At 56.6% G+C, this 8042-nt stretch overlaps 2 long non-coding RNA genes across 3 annotated transcripts; one reads left to right on the forward strand and one right to left on the reverse strand.

Moving 5' to 3' along the window:
* The first annotated feature begins 261 nt into the window (after window positions 1-261).
* On the forward strand, window positions 262-3216 carry LOC140702544 (uncharacterized). Of its 2 annotated transcripts, none has more exons than XR_012081747.2 (2): window positions 262-462; window positions 1373-3216. It is a non-coding gene; the product is annotated as an uncharacterized LOC140702544 (long non-coding RNA). The 2 variants fall into 2 exon arrangements; XR_012081748.2 differs by having other exon boundaries at window positions 262-887; window positions 1373-2166.
* Window positions 2030-6645, reverse strand: LOC140702542 (uncharacterized). The gene is made up of 3 exons (XR_012081743.2): window positions 5769-6645; window positions 4566-4761; window positions 2030-2674 (listed from the first exon to the last, which is right to left on the reverse strand). It is a non-coding gene; the product is annotated as an uncharacterized LOC140702542 (long non-coding RNA).
* Between the last annotated feature and the right edge of the window lie 1397 nt (window positions 6646-8042).

The following is an 8042-nucleotide window of genomic DNA, read 5'->3' on the forward strand; positions in this document are numbered from 1 at the left end:
GCAGACGATTGGCTAGCCACGCCCCAGAGTTCTCCAGGAAGGCGGAGGAAAACCATCCCTTGAGGGCAGGGGCGGAGTTGCCACCCGTGATTGGCCGAACAGCCGGACTTGCTCATTGGGGCACCGAAGCCGCGCCAATAGCGGCCAGAGGCAGGGAAATCCCTCGTTGCTGAGTGGCGGGCCGGCTCCACAGGACCCGCCCACTGAGATTCTGGCGCCGGTTTGTTTGCTCTCCCTCCCCTCCCCTCCGCCTTCCTCTTCCCCCCCCCCCCCGCCAGTGCGGGCGCATGCGCAAAGGAGTCCTCGCCTTCCCTGAGGAACCGCCTCGGAGACTCTCCCCCTCCCTCCCTCCCTCCCTCCCTCCTGGACGTCGCCAACGGCTTCCGAACCTTGGCAGCGGGAACGTTCCACGGGGCCGGCAACGGATACCCGGCCGCGCCTGCGCAGAAGGCGGGCCGCCCGGTGAGGCGAGGAGAGAAGAGGCAGGGCGTGTGGGGATTCTGGGGAGTGTAGTCCGAAGCGGCAGAAGGGGGGTTGTTGTTGGGGAAAGGAACCTCCCTCAAGCCCTGGAGGGGAAAAAAGGGAGCCACCCCCCCTTGAGACTTTTTTGGCTATTCGGCCGGACTCCAACTCCCATCATCCTCACCCTGGTGGGGGCCGGGGGGGGGGAGAAAGGGCCCTGTGGCAAACTTTAGAGGCTTTATTTGTTTTGCAGTTTTAAAACTTAATGGGTTTTTTTTTTTGTTTCATATTCATTGTGCAGTGCTTTGGCAGCTTTTTTAGCGAAAATGACAGCCTGGAAAAAAAAATAAACAGTAACCTGACGAAGAGGGTGGAAAATGGATCAAAAGGAGGCCCCTGAAGGTCTCTTCCCAGAGAGCAGGAAGGTGGGGGAAGGAAGGAAGGAGCCGGGAGTGGATCCCCCTTTCATGGCTTTTATGCCATTTGTTGGGAGGTCTGCGTAAAAGGGCTTGTTAGTAGACTGGGGGGGGGGGGAATGAGGAGATTATTTACCCCAGCAGAAACCCCCGGCCTCTTCTCTTTTTCTGCTAGGAGGAGAGTGATAAGCGAAAGTGGAGTCTACAAAAATAAATCTTTTCACCTTCACAGTCCCACAAGGCTTTTTTTTCCCTCCCCTCCCCTCCCTTTGGTGGTTTTGCCACCACAGCTTCTCTTTTCTGCTCATACAGTTCATCCCTGTTACCTAAGCATCATTGCCCTATCATCGGGACAGGTCAGGAGTCAGCCTCTGCTGCGCTGAGCTGAATTCAGAATTTCATCTCTTCAGTCAGTGCCAGTGGGCTGATCCGATCTGTAACGGGCCCTGTTCTGGGTATTGTAATCTTAAGATGCCGTTTTGTATTTTTGAAAGGTGAAGATGAATCCAGGCATGGATGCCAGGAAACCCTTGCGCGCCAGGAAAACGATGGCTCCAAGCAGCCGCAAGCAAGTGGATGCATTGAACGAGATGAAGAATAATTGTGGAGCAGAAAATACCCCAAATGATGCAAAAAACCATCATGGTCAGTTGCAAACGGTTGAAGCACACAGTGTGGTTCAAAGGTCTGTGACGGGACTCGGTTGCAACTCCAAAACAGTATTCCCTCCTCAAACGTTAAAAGAACCCGTCACTAATTTAGTTGTGAATTCTAAAATCTGCATTTATAATAGATGTCAAGAAGCATCCAAAGATCCTTCATGCAACACGTGTACTACAGACTCTGAGGTTAAGCAGCTTTTGAACTCCGAGTCTTTGCAGGAAGTATTCTATAAGTGGTATAGACAAGAATCCAACTGCCCCTTGATTAAGCCCGTGGAGGTACACTTGGACTCTGCATCTCTTCCCCAGCTTCTGGACTATTCAGACAAACAACTTTCCGGGGCTGCTTCCAGCAGTGCCCTCTCTGTCCTAAGGCTGGCAACAGAAACAGAGGGGGAACATGCCAGCCAAACTATGCCAGTGTTGGAAGCAGAAAGTGCCACCTTCCAGTTGCAGAAGGAAAAGGTTCTTCCACATTCTACCAAAGCATCAGGTAAGCACATTTATTTTACCGCTGCAGTTTATACACTGCCCCATTAGTGCCGGAGCACTATTCTGGGTGGTTTACAAGGATTAAAAGCAAGATTACACAACAGAACACTAAAATATAACACAAAAAGCAATAATGTGGCCAGAGCCACATTAAAAAAGAGACAGTGGCAGTAGCAAATGATTCCAGAAAAGTGGAACTGGAGGTGAATGTGTAACCCTGAACCCTTTGTAAAATTGTACTTGATGCTCCTGGAGACATGGCACAATTGCATTTGGTGGACACTAAGACATTGCATTCTTCTTGCCAACAGCCTCCTGGTCAGTGTCGTCTCCAAAAACCACCCCGTGGATCTTGGTGCCGGACATCAAGTCACAGACGTTGGTGATGATGCTTTTGGGGTCAGTCTGGTTGACCAGAAGGGGCACCACGTTGACATCAACGGAGACATCGCCCAACAGATCCCTGGTCCAAAGCGCCCGGACGTCTCGTTCCGTGCTGAACTGCGTCCTCCCCAGAATGACGGCAATGTTCAAGATGGGGTAGGTCTTCTCTGCCCCACGGACCAGGGCCAAATCGACTAAAAATGCCTGGAGCACCAGGAGATTCCAGCAAACGCGGGCCATCTTGAGCAGCTCCATGCCCTGTCAAAAAGGTCACACCATCATCACCACCGCCGTTGCATAAAAGACCAGGATAAATCGCAACCATCTTTTGCTCCTCCGGGCGGGAACCAGGGCTGCCAGCCAGCAAGCAGGCATCTTTCTTAAACCAGCTGGTCCCTCCTGGAAGAGGGGAACCTCACCCTAACGTGACCCAGCGCTGACCTCGCGGGGGACCGGACGGGGAGACGGGCCACCAAATTCCGAGCGTCAGAAGGAGCACCCTCCTCTTGGCCCACGCTGCGTCAAAGCCCCGACAGATCGAAGGGGCCTAGAGAAGCGGGGGGGGAGGGGAGGGAGGCACCACCGGCTCCTTTGAAAAGGTGCCGTTGGGGAGACCGGGTCGCTGAGGCATCTGTGGAGGAATTCTGTGGACCAGGCCCCCTCCGCCGCTGGCCTGCTTGCCTGCCTCTCCTCACCGCGGCTGCTGAAGGAGGACTGGTGTGAGCGTCCCCCTCCCTCCCTCCCTCTTCCCCTCCCCACCCCTTCCTCTGTCCAGAAATTATATTTTATTCCAAGACTCATTTCAAGCTGGCTGGCTGGCTGGCTGCTCACGCAGAACAGGACTCCATTTCTGGAGGAGAGTCGGGGCACGCATCATCCTAACCTATTTCTCACTCCTTCCTCCTCCTCCTCTCATTCTCTCTCTCTCTCTCTCCCTGATCAACTTCTTTGGCTGGATGTCTCAGACAGAGCATCCTCTACCCATCCCGGCTGCTTCGGGGTGGGTGGGGGGGAAGCAGCCTTGGCTTTCCACAGAGCAATTTGGGGAGGGCAAAAGAGGCAGGGAAAGGCAGACCCATGCAGAGAAGTGACCCAGAGCCCTCGGCGCCTCTCCCCCAGAGATGCTCCAGGAAGAGAGGGAAACTCATCCCACCTCGACATCTTCAGATGGGTTTCCTCCTAGCTTGCTTATGGGGAGATGGATAAATGACCCTCTGCTAGACTTGTCTGGACAGTCTACCGGGCAAAAGAAGGAGGGGGTATTTTTCCCTTTCTGCTCTCAAGCCCTTCCAAAAAAAAAAAGCAGGAGGGGGAACACACAAACCCCCACTATCCAATCTTTCGCCTTTCTCTTCCTCTGCACCAGTCCCAGGACCTCAGCTGGAGGCCCAGGCGGCCTGGGGTGCCCCGTCCCTCCCCACTGCCCCCACCCCATTTGCCCAGCCTTCATTTGGATTCAAAACTCAGCCCGCTGTCTGTTGCAGGGCAGATTTCTTTTCCCCACCATCACCACCTTTTTCCATCCTGCTGCAGTGAGATCACCCACGGGACGAGGAAAACAAAAATAAATAAATGGATGAATAAATTAAACGGGGTGGGGGAAGAGGCCGGATAAAACCCATCGTAAGCCTCCTTCGGCCACTTGCAAGCCGCCTCTTCTGGCAGGGGTCAGGGATGGTGTGTAATGCCAAACCAACCCCCCCACCCGCCCACCTCCAGGTACAATGGCATCTAATTATATATATATGTTTCATGAATGCACCAGAAGAGGCAAGGGAGGGTTTGCACCAACTGGAAAGGGTGCACAGGCATGCAAAGCACGCCTGTGCACAGAGACGGAGCAAGAGAGAGGCGCCACGCCATCCTGCGCCGCTTGCCTTGGCTACGTAGGGAAGAGCGTGTGGGGGATTCAGGGAAAAGCAGTGGCTTGCTTTTCTGCCGGCTCTCCCTTCCTCTCTGGCGCCGGCTCCATTCATGGGGGCCAAAGGAAAGCCAGGCCGAGAGCGCCCCCCAGCGCCCGTCTCCCCGATACTACCAGCATCTCTCTCTCTCTCTCTCTCTCTCTCTAACTCTCCTCCTGTAGGTTTTTTTCTTGGCGCACGCGGGGGGGGGGGACAGATGGAGGGAGGGCGCGCATCACGATCCTTACCAGGGACGTGCGAAATGGTAACCTCGCCTGCCAAGTTGAGCATTTCGCAGGCCTCCTCAGCGCCGAGCCTCAAGGGGGGCAGCTGCCATCCTTCTTTCCGGAGCCCGGAGCGCCGCGGCGGAGCGCCGGACGTGCCCGCATCGCCTGGCCGCCACCGCCTCGGAGAGGCAGGGCTGGCTATCCGTGCAAACCGGGTCTGGAGGGGGGGGCGCGGGGAGAGAAGAGGCAGGGATGCAGGAGGGGCAGGGATGCAGAAAAGAGGAGGAGGAGGAGGAGGAGGGAGAGGGAAGGGTGGGTGGGTGGGAAAAGTGACACAGGACCCGCCAGGTTAGCGCCCAAACCACAGCCAAGCAACTTTGCAACAAATCAGTGCTCTTGACAGCGCTTTAGCCTCAGCAAACTTATCAGATGGGGAAGTTGCAAAAATCCGTCTCCAGGAGAGACTTTAGCCGGTCCAAGACAGACAGGCCCTCCAAGGGGGGGTGGGGGCTTGATCCGGAGTAAGCGTGCCTAGACTTCGGGATCGCCGGTGCTCCACTCCACTCCACCACCGGTCACAAAGAACCTCCAGCCAGAGCAAAGCCCGGACACGCTTTACTCGGAAAGTAAGCCCTGCGCAAGGTTCCACTGCAGGCTCACCTCGCTCCCTGAACTGCTGCCACCAGAGTGGATTTCCCCCCGTGGAAAAAGAGGGCTGGGAGTTCTCTAACTCTCCCTCTCGGTCTCTTTCTGCCTTGCTGCTTGGGAGAAAGTCCTACGGAACTCAAGGAGACTGGCTTGGCAGGCAACCAAGAAATACAGGCCCCCACCCACCCACGCCCAAGGGCGGCCGTGTCCCCAGCCACAGTTATTCGGGAGTGAGCCTCGTGAATCTAGAGAGCGTTCACTTCCGAATGCGCCTAGCACACCTACTAAGCAGAGCCCTGGATTAATTAATTAATTATTTTTTTTATTTGCCTCCTAAAGCAAAGCAGAGGGAAAGATTAACTCCGCTCTCCTCCCGCCCTGGCTGAGCCCCAGCGGCCGGGGCTTCTCCACCAGCCTCAGCTCCACCGACCCAGGCAGGATTTTTTTTTTGGGGGGGATCACCCTCTCTTGCTCCCCCCCTTCCAAAGAGCCCTCAGCGCCAGGCAGAAAGCGCTGCTGCCCCTCTCTCTCTGCCGTCTCTCCCATTCAGCCGATGGATGGATGATGGTTACTCACTGCATTGGCCCTCCACATAATTCCAAGCGTGAAATCCTCCCAGTCATTTCAAACGAATTCCTGGGCACCGGGCAGAACTGCGTCTCGCTGGCGCTCCCTCGGTCTCGCTCTCCTTTTCCCCTTCCCGCCTCGCCTCTGCTCGCTGCGTTACGCGTGTGGTTCTTTCCTTTTTCGGACCTGGGTCTTTTTCCTTTCCCCTTCTTGTTTTCCTGCAAAGGGTCGTGCTGGTGGCTGCTTTTGCAGAGCGTGTCTGCTTAATCCTCCGGCTTCAGCGCAGGTGCCTGCTCGCGAGGAGGAGGAGGAGGAGAGGAAGGAGGAGGAGAGGCAGTGGCCGTGCAGGCGGCGAGGGGGCCACGCCAGGCTGCTCCCTGGGGCTCCCGAGCCATCCACCGACCGACCACGCACACCCATACACCCACACGCCCGCACACACACACGCACAGAGATGCACCTTCTCCCCCCTCCCTCCGGCCAGTTGCTGAGCCTGCCTCCGTCCGCTCAAGTTTCCCCACCGGGCCGAGCCCTTCCTCTTCCTTGCCTGGGCTGCGTCCTGGGCGCGCGGGATGCTCCACCGCCAGCACCTCCTTCCTCAGCTGGGCTGGCCACCCAAGCCACGCCAAAGCCGGGAGGGGTGGCGGAAGAGGAGGGGTGGGGGGGAGGGAGAAAGGGGGTCTGCCTCTTCTCGGCTGCAGTCCAGGGGCACCAACCGGGCAGGAGCTCCAGCGGGGGGGGGGGGGCGTCTTCCTGCCACCCCTTTTGCAAAAGGAAACGGCCCCTGCCAGCACCGCCACCCCTTCCTGGCGCTCCCAGTGCCAGGCGGGGAGGGAAACTGGGACCAGAAAAACAGCAGGGAGAGAGTGGGCGGGCGAGATGGAGGAGGAGGAGGAGGAGGAGATGATGATAATGATGGAGGGCGGGGCAGAGTGGTGGAGTGGGCTGGTCCAGGGTTCGAAGGCGAGGCGCGGCACCGATGGAGAACTCGCGGGCACAGCAATCTGGACCCGGGGGTGGGCAAAGCTGGAGTGGGAGGGGGCGCGTTCACACAAATGCAGCGCTCCAAGCAGGCTTAGGAGACGAGCCCCCCCCAAGTCCCTTCCCTCCTCCTCCTCCCCTCCAGACCTCTGAAGCACCCCTTCCCCCAAAACAGGGAGGAGGAAAAGGGAAGGGCAGAGGCCCACGGTGGGCAGCCGGGCAGCCAGGGAGGAAAGAGGGAGCACATGCACGCAGGCACACTGCCTCGGATGCCTGGCACACTCCAAAAAGCGCCTCCATCCCGCTCGCCCTACTGCCCTCAGGGCAAAAGAAGCGGATAGTCCAGCGTGGTTCCCCTGGGGGGCACTGTTCTGCGCAAGGGGAGAGAGGCTGACCCTCCCCATCATTTATTTGATTTGAACCCTGTCTGGGACACGTGTCTGTGTGTGCCAATGCCTTGTAGCCTATTCCTCCCCCCCCCTTTAAACCCTGTGCTAGACAAATCAATGAGCTAAATTGTATACAACCAGCTGCAACTGTTTGGAAGAGGTGAAGCCCCACTGATCCCCATGGGTCGCCTGCTCTCCTTTACCCAGTGGCAGCAGCTGAGTCCCAACTTCCTGCTGTGTTGGAAAAGTGAATCCGTTCCGAGTTTTCCTCTTACCTTTCCAGGAAAACTCTGAAGGGCGGAACCCAATCCCCTTGCATTTGTCCTGTAAAGTTCATGGTGAAACCTGGAGTGGGTTCATTGCCACCCCCTCCACTAGGGCTAATACTGAATGTATGTGCCTAAAAATGACCTGTAGAATCAAACACCACTGCACACACATCGTGACTTAAGCTGGAAGGAAATAGGCTTGAACCCAGTTGCTAGATAATCAAAGTTATTCGTGTTTGCTTCCTGTCTTCGTTAGCTGTACTTCCATCCCAGCTGGACATGTCTCCCTCTTTCTACTTGATCCGGACAACACCCCTTCAAAGTAGGCCAGCCCCAGAGGCTGCAACTAGCACTGCACCCCACATGGAGTTTCATAGCCTTCGGGGTCCTTATCCAGTGCGTGAACCAGGACACCCCCAGAGGCTCTCCGATGATGACAGAAAGGCTCCAGACCTGAAACCTTTTCAAAATGAAACTGCTGTGCCCTGAAGTCTCAGAGCCTCGCTGAGGAAAACTGCCTCGGCCAACGGAGCGTGACCTCAACCGTTTCCATCAGCTGCAGCTCTGTTAGCCCATCTGCCAAGGAGGCCAACTCAATTTGCTATCCTGTGAATACTTATAGGATGCCACGGGCAAACCCCCTC

This window comes from Pogona vitticeps, chromosome 13 (assembly GCF_051106095.1).
Source record: "Pogona vitticeps strain Pit_001003342236 chromosome 13, PviZW2.1, whole genome shotgun sequence".
In the NCBI taxonomy this organism is placed as follows: Eukaryota; Metazoa; Chordata; class Lepidosauria; order Squamata; family Agamidae; genus Pogona; species Pogona vitticeps.